Source organism: Schistocerca americana, chromosome 7 (assembly GCF_021461395.2).
Source record: "Schistocerca americana isolate TAMUIC-IGC-003095 chromosome 7, iqSchAmer2.1, whole genome shotgun sequence".
Lineage (NCBI taxonomy): Eukaryota > Metazoa > Arthropoda > Insecta > Orthoptera > Acrididae > Schistocerca > Schistocerca americana.
This window is the reverse complement of record NC_060125.1, coordinates 438,666,004-438,683,574: the sequence shown is the minus strand read 5'-3', so window position 1 is coordinate 438,683,574 and position 17,571 is coordinate 438,666,004.

Sequence of the window (17,571 nt, the reverse complement as noted above, 5' to 3'; positions counted from 1 at the left end):
CGTTGTAGTTGCACCTACGGTACTGCTATCTGTGTCGTTGAGGCACGCAAGCCTCCCCACCAACGGCACGGTCCGCGGTTCAGGGGGGAGGGGGGGGGGGGACGGTTCAGTACGAGCTCTAATTTCCCTTATCTTTGAATGGTGATCATTGCGCGATTTGAAAGTTGGTGGTAATAATATATGCTCTACTTCCTCGGCGAAGATCGGATTTCGGAATTTAGTGAGCAGTCCCTTCCGTTTAGCGGGCCGTCTATCTACAAGTGTGTCCCACTTCAAACCTTCTATGAGATTTGTAACGCTCTCGCAATGGCAAAATGGACCAGTCACGAACCTTGCTGCTCTTCTTTGGCCCTTCTCAATATCTTGAATCAGACCCAACTGGTAAGGGTCCCATACAGACGAATAATACTCTAAGATTGACGGACTGACGTATTGTAAGGTACTTCCTTAGTTGAAGGACTGCATCGCTTCAGGATTCTACCAATAAACTGCAACCTAGTTTTCGCCTTGCCAGTTATTTGTGTAATCTGATCATTCCACTTGAGATTATTTCGAGTAGCCACACCCAGATACTTGACAGATGTTACCGCTTCCAAAGACTGGGCATTTATTTTGTACTCTTACATTAAAGGGGATTTTCGCCTTGTTATACGCAGTAGGTTACATCTAGTAATATTGAGAGACAACTGCCAGTCACTACACCACGCATTTATTTTCTGCAAATCCTCATTGATTTGTTCACAACTTTCGTGTGATACTACTGCTTCTCAGAGTCTACAAAGGTTATTATGTCTGAACACAAAATCTGTTCCATGATCCTACCACAAATCGATGTCAGTGAAATTGGCTGGTAATTTTGTGCATCCGAGTGTAATAAAACGGAGGTTACTTTACAGATAGCACCTATATACACTGACAGAAGAAAAAGTCGTAACACGAAGTTGTGCAAGATAAACGAAAACTGGCAGGCGTGTTTCTACATCTGAAAGATGACGTATAATCCGATTTCGTACCAGTCGCGTTAGAGTGACGCTGGTAGCACCACTATGAGGATGTAAATCAGGATTGCTTTAAATACACGCTGTAACGAACGTGAGCGTTAGTTACCTTCAAGATTGGACGTGGCGAGTTGACGTTAGTCAAGAACACCATTAACGCGACATAGACGCCTTCGTCAGCACCTCACGGAGTTTGAACGAGGTCGTGTAATACTGCTACTAGAATCTGGATGTTCCTTCTGCGATACTGCAAAACACTTGGTACGAATGTAGTCACTGTACTTGACTGTTGGCAGCGGTGGTCACGAGAATGTACAGTCGTGCTCAAAAGTATCCGAACGACCTGAATTGAATTCGCCTGATTCACATACAACCCTCATAACGCAGCTGTCAAGCAGGTCCTTTAATCGCTCCTCGGTACAGTCGTTTGACTATTGAAAATGGTTCCAACAAATCACCACTAGAAAACACTGCTCTGTATCGCAATAACTCAAGATGTAAAGTAATACCACGATAGTACAAATATCAGGCAACACCTTATCACAGATAAGACTGTCCTTAAGGCTTGTAAGCTCACATTTATTACAATAAATGACATACCTGAAATGTTACCACTCTCATTATTACGTCAGATAGGTAATGCACGTAGTACGTTTGTCGTATTCATGATTTCCTCTTCAAAGTAACATACCGTATTTATTATTTAACACAAAATGACATTAAAAATTTAAGTTCTTCACAAACTGCTAGTTGAGAATATGTATGAACTTCAAATGACACGATGAACTGTCATATGGATTCAAACCCAGGTCATGCAGACTAAGCAGAGATTTCGTGACTAGACATACAGAGAGTGACGTACCTCGATTTTAGACAGTATCAGTTAGGAAATATCAACTTTAAATTACATAACGTAAACATTTTTAACGGACGCAAATTCCTACCCAACCTCTATTGTCCCTGTTAACGAACTACGAGAGATGTTAAACATTGCTTCTTCACAAGTAACTTACTTGAAATACCGTGAGGTAAGACTGTGTTGGACAGGGATTCGAACTCAGAACCTAATCGGATTGTTATCGAAGCACAATCAACTGTGACATATCGGATTTTCTCAGCAGTGGCAAGATGTTTTGACTGAAATGACGAGACGACACATTAATTTTTTCCTTTCCAGGACTCCAACCCAGCACCTATCGCTGTTATATTCCAGAGAAAACGAACGTTAAATATGGGTTTGTTAAACCAGCAGCGACATATGAGCATGTTTGAACTAGGAATAATATGACGAAGAGTTCAGTGCTGACTACTAATCGAACCCAACACATATCGTTGTTGACTAACACACAAAGAGACGTTCTCCACCAGCTGCTCGGGATAACATCCTTGAACTTATAGTGATCTCGCAATTAGTTCTGTGTCTCACTGAGAGTCAGAAACGTCAGATATAGATAGTGTTGACAAAGAGTGAAAATACATTAAAAATCAAAATTATTATACACCAGCACATACGTGTTATCGTGCTAGAGCTTGATAATACATAATGAAAACTTTAGTGCCGGACCAGGATTCGAACCCTTCCACGCGCAATATGTGGAGATGTTCAGGAATCTGCAGTTTTGCACAAACAACAAATTGTAGTCGAGCTGTATTGTCACGAAGGGATCAAATTGTGCGTTAAGGACGGTCAGAGTTGCATTCCCAGTTCAGAACCAATTTTATCGACATACATAACCTCAAATAAAAGATGGAATAAGTGTCCTGTGACCCTACACAGCGTTTGTTTCGCCACTAGAAATAAATGAATCTTATAAGAAAGGTTACTGGTGATAGAGTTTCTACATGTCGCCACTCCTGACTTTATTGTGGTTCAACCTAATGTCTGTTTGGTAGAGAAGGAATATCATGTTCAATATGAATTTCAGACATTCCATTATACACTCTTCTCTTGGCGCAACCAGAAGAGAATAGAACCTGTCTCTCATTATCAAAAATCATCGGCAGAAGTCGGAATCGAACCCAGACCATGTGTACATGAAACTAACAACAATCCAACAGACTACCGAATCACCATGCCTGGGGGCCCATTTTTCTATTGTAGCGCCGTTGTGCCACACTGGATAAGAATTCTAACACACAGGCTCCCTGTAGTGGTTTGCAGCATGTTCAGTACATTCATTAACTTGGTTGACCGAATCGCCATGAACTAGCTGCCTCGGATACGCACTGCATCCATTCGACTCTATTTTGTAATCACCGAAATAAAATCACGTAACTACCACCTACACAGAAGTGCCAACAGTGTAGGATGCAGAAACTTAAATAGGAAGTGTTCCTTTCCACTTGAGCTACTCTATTGCGATATCTGTTTGTTGAAAACGTCGTGCAGTGTTAAAGGAAAGCTGTAATTGTCTGTTTCTCAGAAGTCTACATCCGGTCATATGCATTACCTCACAACACTGTGGAATGCGCAAGTGCTGGAGGATTAGTTGTTGACTTCTCGAGCTCGTGTAGCAGCGGTTCAGCTAGTAGTGTAACGGTATGTGTAGTGTTCCGAAGACAAAACGTCGCGAGTTCAAATGCATTCACTACTACATTTTTTTAAAACGCAATTCTGCTGTCTGCTGAAGTTATCAATCTAATGAAATTTTGAACATAATTCCCTTCACTTCTCGACCCAAAATAGTCACATGTGGAAAAAGGGCCAACTACTGCGACATTTTGTTCTTTTCAGGTTTAATAGACGCCCAGGCAGCAGATGCATGTCGAAACTTTTGTATTATGTATGGCGAAAGCGCATCGTGCCAAAATACGCCCTAAAAGTATTTTCTACGTCAGCTATCGTGTGGTAGTGGCATTTAATTCTTCTTCAAACCTTGTTCGACAGCATTAACTCAGAACAAGTTTCTACATGCACGGAATCAATAAACTGCACGTGCATTGTCAGACTGTTATACATAACTTCAGAGAATTTGCGTATATCGTTGATGATTAATTTCTCTCTCATGTTTACTATTGCTTAAAACTACCCACGATAACCTTACGACGAAAGTCTGTTTTAATAAAGCTGAGTATCTGTACACAAGCGTGCCTCTATCGAACCGAATTAGTAAAATATTACTCATTTAGATTTCGATTTGGTCTGTGTTTAATTGGTATGCTGTGTCATACTCAAGAGGTATGCAATAGTAGCATTTCATAAATAAAGTTATGTATTCACGGAAACCCAAAATTTGCTTGTCAGTAATGGAAAGATGCATTACCTGTTGTGCAGCATTGTAAGTTTTTCACCATTGCACTATGAGCCAAAAGTATTTTATTGCGTTTTCCTTATCAATGTTTGATCTGACTGCTTGTAGCTCTTTCTCAGAAGGGATAAAAACGTCACACTCAGCGAGACTGAAACTGCAAACCAGAACCGACGCTTTTTTACAGATCAGCATGCTACCACACAGCTAGCGAAGAGGTATATACCTGGCATCTCTACTACGAGGCCAATAGGGGCTAGAATTCGTAAATCGTTATTTATAGGACAAGATTAGTTGCGATTTCCACGTGCAACGACCTTCCTGGGCTGAAAACTGTAAATTTGTAATCTTTTGTTACACCTCAAGCGATAAAAACTCAGATTATTCAATGGAAATGAAAGAAAAAATCAAGTGAACTTTGAGACTTAATTCCGTGCACACCAGGAAGTAACTCGTCGATCTCAGAGTTGCCAAACATACCTTGCCTTGTTGCCAAATCTCTGTTACAATACCACCAGGAAGAAGACGAACCGATGTATTCCTACAGAGGGCTGGGAAGTGACCATAGCTGGCATCTCAAAGACGCGGCTGGCAAGGCTCGGGATACATCTGATTCGCATCTCTGTAACTGGGTTTAGGAACTGGAGCGTAATTATTAATAATACTCAGAACTGACTGTAAACTAAGCATCATATATCAGTAACTCTCATAGTTATTTTTATATTTCTTTCGTAAGTGTACTCAAAACTAAGAAACCCATTTCATGGACGTTTTCGCATCTGGCCAACGTCGAGCAGAACAAACAAGAAAAATGAAAAACAATATTTGTGTGTGTGTGTGAGAGAGAGAGAGAGAGAGAGAGAGGGAGAAAGAGAGAGAGAGAGAGAGAGAGAGAGAGAGAGATAAACACAAAAAAGAATGAGAGAGAGAGAGTAAATAATTGTTGTAAAGAAATTGCATCATAGTATGTAAAGAAATCTTTCATTAAAATGACACGTTCCACATCATTATGAAATGTCGTATTCATGATCTATGAAACAGATATTAATCTAATCTAATGTAATCTAATTATATTGCTGACTAAACATGAAGAGTCATGAGTTACCGAAAGTTTCACCAATATCGGTAACCAGATCTAAACTTGAAAATAAAAGACCACAGTTTTTGTAATAAACCGCGACTCCTATCAAGGCCCTTTTGTCAAAAAATTGTTCAAATGGCTCTGAGCACTATGGGACTTAACTTCTGAGGTCATCAGTCCCCTAGAATTTAGAACTACTTAAACCTAACTAACCTAAGGACATCACACACAGCCATTCCCGAGACAAGTTTCGAACCTGCGACCGTAGCGATCACGCGGTTCCAGACTGTAGCGCCCAGAACCGCTCGGCCACTCCTGCCGGCTGTAGCGTGATGTTTAATGCGGATTTTTAATTATAACGTCTTTCTGTTGAGGTTACCAGAGGTAAAGTAAATCTGTTTGTGACTCTTAAAATTAAATGCTGGAACCTACGCATTGCACCTCTTATAGTTCCACCAGACCATTGTGGCCACATTTCCCAACCCCAGGAGTGTGCTGTACCGGATGATATGCTTAGCTTACAAAATTAGTCACGGTGGAAAAAATGTGAATCTATTAAATGGTTAAGTAGAAGAAAGCTTTTGGCGTGGAGATTATGCTATTCTCATGTCAGCAGGGTGTAATGTCTCTTCTAGGCATCATAGCCTCGATGTGAAGCCATTTTGAAATTTTCACTAATTTAGCAAATTTCTTAGTTCGAGAAAATCCACTGTGAAGTGTGAAGTTACCAGATAATTCGATGATTATCGTCATTATTACTACCATTTTTTCATACCACTGCTGGAACACTTGTGCTTGAAGATCATTTAATGCCTTTTGGTCATTATAGATGTAGTTGCCCAAGAACTGAAGCCGGGTAGGGGTAGCCGAGCGGTTCTAGGTGCTACAGTCTGGAACCGCGCGACCGCAACTGTCGCAGGTTCAAATCCTGCCTCGGGCATGGATCCGTGTGATGTCCTTAGGTTTGTTAGGTTTAAGTAGTTCTAAGTTCTAGGGGACTGATGATCCTAGAAGTTAAGTCCCATAGTGCTAACAGCCGTTTATGAACCAAGAACAGCTTGTTTCCCTGTCTACGGAATTCTTTTCATGTTAATATCAAACATCAGCAGTTACTCGTAGATTTCATTAAAACTGAACTAATTGCTGAAGATGTCACTTGATAACAAAAACGCACTGTCTTTCATCATATACTAGCGCCTAGAAATGGCTTTCGAATACTGACAAACCAAAAACCAAGGGATATTACTGCCTTCCGGTATACGTTGCTGTCAGTTCTTCCACATGATTTGGTCGACGTGACCTGTTTCAAGTTGTGTATGACAGAGAATGTTTTAGAAAATTAACTGTTTTCCTTTGCAATAAACAGAAAGATTTTCATTCGAAGCTATCCAAGTTCAAAACTTTCGCAATATTAGTTCAAATTTAATATTCGTTTCTGTAATATGGGAAAGTATTTCACAGTTGCAAAACCCGCATCCGACCCATTGACCTTACACTTAGTCGCTGACCATAAATTCTAGCTCAGAGTGACACCAGTTTAAGTAATCTGTTGTAGCGCACACTGTTTGCCAGTGCTCTTTCTCACCGGAAAATACGCAATTAACCCATCGGGCTCCATAAGTAGACTGTAACAGTAATTTCTGTATGTATGCAATGGATACGGATTATAGAATTTAGTGGTGCTCTCTCTTCCACTTCTGAATACAATATGCCTGATCTAAACGGGCCCTTTATCATTACAGGCCCTGGGCAGTGCAACATCATACTGACAACAGTAATGTGCTTTTACTGACAACCTCACTGTTCGTTTTACCTGATTTTGTAATCATTTAAATAAAACAACATGACCTTCAAGTGATAAATAGCAAGACTACGAGTACAAAGGTCTCGGCTTCGGTGCCTGGTCAGTCCCACGAATTGCTGAAGATGTCATTCATAACGCCGAAGACCCAGAAGAATTAAAAAAACAAAATTAGTTTAAGAGAGCAACGTTAACTATAGCGTTCGAAGTATTAATAGTATTGTATACTTGTGTGTAAACGCCTTCCAGTGCCCACTCAAGGAAGACAAGGATACACAGTCTAGCTTCAATATTATAAACACGCTTCAGTTTATGAATAAACTATGTCTTAGATTGATAATCATTTTGAATATTTAGCAGTACTGTACCCATTGATGTTAAACTCGTTTTCAACCAATGGTTCCCACAGCTACAGGAACACTACTTGTGACACCTCTTAGACAAAATACTTACACAGTGCTATCAGACGAAAAGATCAACCTGACACAATCTGTGGGGAGTTTGTTTTACGACCTCCGTACCTGGATAAAGAGCTCTTCCTATTTGATATTTCTGTGAACGTTGCTGCATGAGACGATTTAAGAAGAAACTAAATTCCTTCAGCTATGACAATCTGTACAGGAATCGTCTTAACGACACTAAATCGTGGTTTGTGAATCGTTTCCAGCCATACTCTGCCGCATTTCACTCGTTGGACGGCAAAAAGCTTACTGACAAATTTCACAGAAGGGAACCGGGGACGAAATGTCTCCCACCGGAAGGTCATGTTGTTTTATTTAAATGATTACAAAATCAGGTAAAACGAACAGTGAGGTTGTCAGTAAAAGCACATTACTGTTGTCAGTATGATGTTGCACTGCCCAGGGCCTGTAATGATAAAGGGCCCGTTTAGATAAGGCATATTGCATACAGAAGTGGAAGAGAGAGCACCACTAAATTCTACAATCCGTATGCATTGCATACTCACAGAAATTACTGTTACAGTCTACTTATGGAGCCCAATTGGTTAGTTGCGTATTTTCCGGTGAGAAAGAGCACTGGCAAACAGTCTTTGCTACATCAGATTACTTAAACTGGTGTCACTCTGAGTTAGAATTTATGGTCAGCGACTAAGTATAAGGTCAATAAGTCGGATGCGGGTTTTGCAACTGTGAAATACTTTCCCATATTACAGAAACGAATATTAAATTTGAACTAATATTGCAAAAAATTTGAACTTGGATATTTTTGAATGAAAATCTTTCTGTTTGTTGCAAAGGGAAACAGTTAACTTTCTAAAACATTCTCTGTCATATACAACTTGAAACAGGTCACGTCGACCAAATCATGTGGAAGAACTGACAGCGACGTATATCGGAAGGCAGTAATATCCCTTGGTTTTTGGTTTGTCAGTATTCGAAAGCCATTTCTAGGCGCTAGTATATGATGAAAGACAGTGCGTTTTTGTTATCAATGACATCTTCAGCAATTAGTTCAGTTTTAATGAAATCTAAGAGTAATTGCTTGTATTTGATATTAACATGAAAAGAATTCCGTAGACAGGGAAAGATCCTGTTCTTGGGCAACTAATTCTATAATGACCAAAAGGCATTAAATGATGTTCAAGCACATGTGTTCCAGCAACGGTATGAAGAAACTGATAGTAATGACGGTAATAATCGAAGTACCCCGTAACTTCACACTTCACAGTGGATTTTCTCGAACTAAAAAATTTCCTAAATTAGTGAAAATTTCAAAATGGCTTCACATCGAGGCTATGATGCCCAGATGAGTCTTTACATCATGCTGACATGGGAATAGCATACTCTCCACGTCAGAAACTTGCTTCTACTTAACCATTTAATAGATTCACATTTTTTCCACCGTGACTAATTTTGTAAGCTAAGCATACCATCCGGTACAGCACACTCCTGGGGCTGGGAAATGTGGCCACAATGGTCTGGTGGAACGAGCTATCACAGGTGCAACGCGTGGGTTCAGGCATTTACTTTTAAGAGGCACAAACAGATTTACTTTACCTCTGGTAACCTCAACAGAAAGACGTTATAATTAAGAATCCGCATTAAACATCACGTTACAGCCGGCCGGAGTGGCCGAGCGGTTCTAGGCGCTACAGTCTGGAACCGCGTGATCGCTACGGTCGCAGGTTCGAAACTTGTCTCGGGCATGGCTGTGTGTGATGCCTTAGGTTAGTTAGGTTTAAGCAGTTCTAAATTCTAAGGGACTGATGACCTCAGAAGTTAAGTCCCATAGTGCACAGAGCCATTTGAACAATTTTTTGAAACATCACGGTCCTTGATTACCAACTGGGCAGAGCCGGTTTACGTTGGGAAATGACCTAGGCGGAAGCCATAGTAAACAAAAATACTGTCACCAGTAAACTTATTTACATTAGAAAATTTTATTTGATTTGATGAACCGATAGCCGTTTAAAGGAACAGGGCTCTTATTTTACTTGTACTTGATTGAACTACAGACGTTGAAAAATTTGGGGCTGGACTGTAATCTGAATTCGTATCTCCTCTCTCAAGGATCTGAATCTCTCGGAACAGTATAGTTCAGTCATTTCGTTCCTTTTCCCAAGACTGCAGTCTCCTCTAGGTCTCCTCCAAAGGAAAGTATGTGGGTCCGAATACTGATCCAGTACAAAAATATTCATAATTTCATTTCAAGCCCTGTCATGTGCACACCGGCCTGCTAATGGAAATCAACATGCATTTTTAATGTTTGTTTATATGTTGCCAACATTCACAATGGGTGTCGTTATTTCTGGGCAAACTAGCACACATCTTACTGTTGGTGAGTAACCAATTGATACTTAAGCTAGATTTGTGAATGATAAAGAAGGACGGTAGGTGTGTGGTTCGATTGTCGCTCAGGCACAAAAATTTGTAACCTTATATTAGATTGAAACACCTAGCAGCTGGTAAGAAAAGCCGATACATAACATTTGATTTTACATAGTTAACAATCCGATTACGTGTTCGGTTCGTATATCCGTCACAGAACTTCATATCATTCACTTCATTTTTAAATGCATGCATACTTTGTTACTTCTGAATGGAGGCATATCAGACATCTTATGTGGTTAGTTAACAGAGACGAAACGGCCATAATTGGAGTCGCGGTTTATTACAAAAACTGTGGTCTTTTATTTTCAAGTTTAGATTTGGTTACTGATATTGGTGAGAATTTCGGTATTTCATGACTCTTCATGGCTAGTCAGCAATATAATTAGATTAGATTACATTAGATTAATACACTTCTGGAAATGGAAAAAAGAACACATTGACACCGGTGTGTCAGACCCACCTTACTTGCTCCGGACACTGCGAGAGGGCTGTACAAGCAATGATCACACGCACGGCACAGCGGACACACCAGGAACCGCGGTGTTGGCCGTCGAATGGCGCTACCTGCGCAGCATTTGTGCACCGCCGCCGTCAGTGTCAGCCAGTTTGCCGTGGCATACGGAGCTCCATCGCAGTCTTTAACACTGGTAGCATGCCGCGGCAGCGTGGACGTGAACCGTATGTGCAGTTGACGGACTTTGAGCGAGGGCGTATAGTGGGCATGCGGGAGGCCGGGTGGACGTACCGCCGAATTGCTCAACACGTGGGGCGTGAGGTCTCCACAGTACATCGATGTTGTCGCCAGTGGTCGGTGGAAGGTGCACGTGCCCGTCGACCTGGGACCGGACCGCAGCGACGCACGGATGCACGCCAAGACCGTAGGATCCTACGCAGTGCCGTAGGGGACCGCACCGCCACTTCCCACCAAATTAGGGACACTGTTGCTCCTGGGGTATCGGCGAGGACCATTCGCAACCGTCTCCATGAAGCTGGGCTACGGTCCCGCACACCGTTAGGCCGTCTTCCGCTCACGCCCCAACATCGTGCAGCCCGCCTCCAGTGGTGTCGCGACAGGCGTGAATGGAGGGACGAATGGAGACGTGTCGTCTTCAGCGATGAGAGTAACTTCTGCCTTGGTGCCAATGATGGTCGTATGCGTGTTTGGCGCCGTGCAGGTGAGCGCCACAATCAGGACTGCATACGACCGAGGCACACAGGGCCAACACCCGGCATCATAGTGTGGGGAGCGATCTCCTACACTGGCCGTACACCACTGGTGATCGTCGAGGGGACACTGAATAGTGCACGGTACATCCAAACCGTCATCGAACCCATCGTTCTACCATTCCTAGACCGGCAAGGGAACTTGCTGTTCCAACAGGACAATGCACGTCCGCATGTATCCCGTGCCACCCAACGTGCTCTAGAAGGTGTAAGTCAACTACCCTGGCCAGCAAGATCTCCGGATCTGTCCCCCATTGAGCATGTTTGGGACTGGATGAAGCGTCGTATCATGCGGTCTGCACGTCCAGCACGAACGCTGGTCCAACTGAGGCGCCAGGTGGAAATGGCATGGCAAGCCGTTCCACAGGACTACATCCAGCATCTCTACGATCGTCTCCATGGGAGAATAGCAGCCTGCATTGCTGCGAAAGGTGGATATACACTGTACTAGTGCCGACATTGTGCATGCTCTGTTGCCTGTGTCTATGTGTCTGTGGTTCTGTCAGTGTGATCATGTGATGTATCTGACCCCAGGAATGTGTCAATAAAGTTTCCCCTTCCTGGGACAATGAATTCACGGTGTTCTTATTTCAATTTCCAGGAGTGTATTTGTTTCATAGATCATAAATACAACACTTCATAATGATGTGGAACGTGTCATTTTAATGAAAGATTTCTTTACATACCATGATGCAATTTCTTTACAACAATTATCTACTCTCTCTCTCATTCTTTTCTATGTTTATCTCTCTCTCTCTCTCTGTCTCTCTCTCTCTCTCTCTCTCTCTCTCTCTCTCTCTCTCTCTCTCTCACACACACACACACACACACACACACACACACACACAAATATTGTTTATCATTTTTCTTGTTTGTTCTGCTCGACGTTGGCCAGGTGCGAAAACGTCCATGAAATGGGTTTCTTAGTTTTGAGTACACTTACGAAAGAAATATAAAAATAACTATGAGAGTTACTGATATATGATGCTTAGTTTACAGTCAGTTCTGAGTATTAATAATAATTACGCTCCAGTTCCTAAACCCAGTTACAGAGATGCGAGTCAGACGTATTCCGAGCCTTGCCAGCCGCGTTTTTGAGATGCCAGCTATGGTCACTTCCCAGCCCTCTGTAGGAATACATCGCTTCGTCTTCTTCCTGGTGGTATTGTAACAGAGATTTGGCAACAAGGCAAGGTATGTTTGGCAACTCTGTGATCGACGAGTTACTTCCTGGTGTGCACGGAATTAAGTCTCAAAGTTCACTTGATTTTTTCTTTCATTTCCATTGAATAATCTGAGTTGTTATCGCTTGAGGTGTAACAAAAGATTACAAATTTACGATTTTCAGCCCAGGAAGGTCGTTGCACGTGGAAATCGCAACTAATCTTGTCCTTTAAATAGCGATTTACGAGTTCTGGTCCCGATTGGCCTCGTAATAGACATGCCAGGTATATACCTCTTCGCTGGCTCTGTCGGTTCTGGTTTGCAGTTTCAGTCTCGCTGAATGTGAAGTTTTTATCCCTTCTGAGAAAGAGCTACAAGCAGTCAGATCAAACATCGATAAGGAAAACGCAATAAAATACTTTCGGCTCATAGTGCAATGGTGAAAAACTTACAATGCTGCACAACAGGTAATGCATCTTTCCATTACTGACAAGCAAATTTTGGGTTTCCGGGAATACATAACTTTATTTATGAAATGCTACTATTGCATACCTCTTGAGTATGACACAGCGTACCAATTAAACACAGACCCAATCGAAATCTAAGTGAGTAATATTTTACTAATTCGATTCGATAGAGGCACGCTTGTGTACAGATGCTCAGCTTTATTAAAACAGACTTTAGTCGTAACGTTATCGTGGGTAGTTTTCTTTCATTTCTTATAATACAGTGCACAATTTTCGTAGGGTTTCCTTAAGTGTTGTTTAAACAATAGTAAACATGAGAGAGAAATTAATCATCAACGATATACGCAAATTCTCTGAAGTTATGTATAACAGCCTGACAATGCACAAGCAGTTTATTGATTACGTGCATGTAGAAACTTGTTCTGAGTTAATGCTGTCGAACAAGGTTTGAAGAAGAATAAAATGCCACTACCACACGATAGCTGACGTAGAAAATACTTTTCGGGCGTATTTTGGCACCATGCGCTCTCGCCATGCGTAATACAAAAGTTTCGAGGTGCATCTGCTGCCTGGCCGCCTATTAAACCTGGAAAAAACAAAATGTCGCAGTAGTTGGCCCTTTTTCCACATGTGACTATTTTGGGTCGAGAAGTGAAGGGAATTATGTTCAAAATTTCATTAGATTGATAACTTCAGAAGACAGCAGAATTGCGTTTTAAAAAAATGTAGTAGTGAATGCATTTGAACTCGCGACGTTTTGTCTACTGAGCACTACACTTACCGTTACACTACTAGCTGAACCGCTGCTACACCAGCTCGAGAAGTCAACAACTAATCCTCCAGCACTTGCGCATTTCACAGTGTTGTGAGATAATGCATATGACCGGATGTAGACTTCTGAGAAGCAGACAATTACAGCTTTCCTTTTACACTGCACGACGGTTTCAACAAACAGATATCGCAATAGAGTAGCTCAAGTGGAAAGGAACACTTCCTATTTAAGTTTCTGCATCCTACACTGTTGGCACTTCTGTGTAGGTGGCAGTTACGTGATTTTATTTCGGTGATTACAAAGTAGAGTCGAATGTACGCAGTGCGTACCCGAGGCAGCTAGTTCTTGGCGATTCGGTCAACCAAGTTAATGAATGTACTGAACATGCTGCAAACCACTACAGGGAGCCTGAGTTTTAGAATTCTTATCCAGTGTGGCACAACGGCGTTACAATAGAAAAATGAGCCCCGGGAATGGGGATTCGGTAGGCTGTTGGATTGTTGTTAGTTTCATGTACCCATGGTCTGCGTTCGATCCGACTTCTGCCGATGATTTTTGATAATGAGAGACAGATTCGATTCTCTTCTGGCTGCGCCAAGTGAAGAATGTATAATGGAATGTCTGAAATTCATATTGAACATGATATTCCTTCTCTACCAAATAGACATTAGGTTGAACCACAATAAAGTCAGGAGTGGCGACATGTAGAAACTCTATCACCAGTAACCTTTCTTATAAGAGTTATTTATTTCTAGTGGCGAAACAAACGCTATGTAGGGTCACAGGACACTTATTCCATCTTTTATTTGAGGTTATGTATGTCGATAAAATTGGTTCTGAACTGGGAATGCAACTCAGACCGTCCTTAACGCGGAATTTGATCCCTTCGTGACAATACAGCTCGACTACAATTTGTTGTTTGTTCAAAACTGAAGATTCATCAACATCTCCACATATTGCGCGTGAAAGGGTTCGAATCCTGATCGGGCACTAAAGTTTTCATTGTGTATTATCAAGCTCTAGCATGAGAACACGTATGTGCTGGTGGATAATAATTCTGATTTTTAATGTATTTTCACTCTTTGTCAACACTATCTATATCAGACGTTTCTGACTCTCAGTGAGACACAGAACTATTTGCGAGATCACTATAAGTTCAAGGATGTTATTCCGAGCAGCTGGTGGAGAAAAATTCGGTAGCTGACGTCTCTTTGCGTGTTAGTCAGCAACGATATGTGTTGGGTTCGATTAGCAGTCAGCACTGAACTCTTCGTCATATTATTTCTAGTTCAAACATGCTCACATGTCGCTGCTGGTTTAACAAACCCACATTTAACGTTCGTATTCTCTAGAATATAACAGCGATAGGTGCCGGGTTGGAGTCCTGGGAAGGAAGAAATTAATGTGTCGTCTCGTCATTTCAGTTAAAACATCTTGCTACTGCCGGGAAAATCCGATATGTCACAGTTGATTGTGCTTCGATAACAATCCGATTAGGTTCTGAGTTCGAATCCCTGTCCAACACAAAGCCTTACCTCACGGCATTTCAAGTAAGTTTCTTGTGAAGAAGCAATATTTAACATCTCTCGTAGTTCGTTAACAGGGACAACAGAGGCTGGGTAGGAATTTGCGTCCGTTAAAAATGTTTACGTTACATAATTTAAAGTTGATATTTCCTAACTGATACTGTCTAAAATCGAGGTATATCACTCTCTGTATGCCTAGTCAGGAATGGCTGTTAGTTTCCGCCAGTCACGAAATCTCTGCTCAGTCTGCATGACCTGGATTTGAATCCATATGCAGAACGAGACAGTTCAAAATGGGTCTGAGCAATATGGGACTTAACTTCTGAGGTCATCAGTCCCCTAGAACTTAGAACTACTTAAACCTAACTAACCTAAGGACAACACACACAACCATGCCCGAGGCAGGATTCGAACCTGCGACCGTAGCGGTCACGCGGTTCCAGACTGCAGCGCCTAGAACCGCTCGGCCACCCCGGCCGGCCGAGACAGTTCATCGTGTCATTTGAAGTTCATAGATCACATAAATAATGAGGAGGTGTTGAATAGGATTGGGGAGAAGAGAAGTTTGTGGCACAACTTGACTAGAAGAAGGGATCGGTTGGTAGGACATGTTTTGAGGCATCAAGGGATCACCAATTTAGTACTGGAGGGCAGCGTGGAGGGTAAAAATCGTAGAGGGAGACCAAGAGATGAATACACCAAGCAGATTCAGAAGGATGTAGGTTGCAGTAGGTACTGGGAGATGAAAAAGCTTGCACAGGATAGAGTAGCATGGAGAGCTGCATCAAACCAGTCTCAGGACTGAAGACCACAACAACAACACATATTCTCAACTAGCAGCTCGTGAAGAACTTAAATTTTTAATGTCATTTTGTGTTAAATAATAAGTACGGTATGTTACTTTGAAGAGGAAATCATGAATACGACAAACTTAGTACGTGCATTACCAATCTGACGTAATAATGAGAGTGGTAACATTTCAGGCATGTCATTTATTGTAATAAATTTGAGCTTACAAGCCTTAAGGACAGTCTTATCTGTGATAAGGTGTTATCTGATATTTGTACTATCGTGGTATTACTTTACATCTTGAGTTATTGCGATACAGAGCAGTGTTTTCTAGTGGTGATTTGTTGGAACCATTTTCAATAGTCAAACGACTGTACCGAGGAGCGATTAGAGGATCTGCTTGACAGCTGCGTTATGAGGGTTGTATGCGAATCAGGCGAAATGCAATTCAGTTCGTTCGGATACTTTTGAGCACGACTGTACAGTCGCAAGAGGTCCGGGCTCCGGACGGTCTCGTGGCGCTGCCGAGAAGGAAGGCCATCCTGTTCGGCGTATGGCTCTGTCGCATCGTACTGAATCTTCAGCAGCAATTTGAGCACCAGTTGGTACCACAGTGACACAACGAACTGTTACAAATCGGTTATTTCAAGGACAGCTCTGAGCCAGACGCTCTGAAGTGTGCATTCCACTAACCCCAAAGCACCGCTATTTGCGACTTCAGTGCAGTTAAGCGAGAGGTTAAACTGTGTTTTCTGATGAAAGTTGGTTCTGTCTCGATGCCAGTGACGGCCATGTGATGGTTAGAAGCAGGCCAGTTAAGGGCCTGCAACTAACCTGTATCCGTTTTAGACACACTGGACCTACACCTGGAGTGGTGGTCTGGTGTGCGATTTTCTGGGGTGCGATTTCATATCCTGAGTGTAAATTTGTACGTTAGTCCTGTCATTCGACGTGTCGTGCCATTCATGAACAGTTTTCCAGGGGTGTTTTCCAACGGGATAACGCTCGCCCACATACAGATGTTGTAACCCAAAGCTACAGAATGTTGACATGCTGCCTTGACCTTCTAGATCACCAGATGTGTGTCCAATCGAGCACACATGGGACATCAGCGGACGTCAACTCCAGTGTCATCCACAACCAGGATGGTTAAGGGCGTGCAACCAACCTGTATCCATTCTAGGCACACTGGACCTGCACCTATATTGACCAACCAAATGCAACAGGTATGGGACTCCATCCCACAAACTGACATACGGCACCTGTACAGTACGGTGCACGCACGTTTGCATGCTTGCATTCATTAGTCTGGCGGTTACAAATGTTATTAACGTGCCAACGTTACACATTGGCAATGGCTTATCTGGTTCTTACATTAACCTACCATCTTGCGATGTTAATTACTTACCTAGACAAAAGTTTTCCCAAAATTGCATTACTCTACATTAATTATTCTTTCGTGGTGCCGTTTTCCCCCGTAAGTGTATATTCAAAATAAATATCATTGATTTCAGTATGTTCAAAATATCAGAAACTAAGAAACAAAATTATTCCAAACTTATTTTTCTATTCACGTGCATTTGTTACTCAGATGACTTATTTAGAGTGTGTGCTCCCCTCAATTAACCCCTCCTCCTCTCTTTAACGTT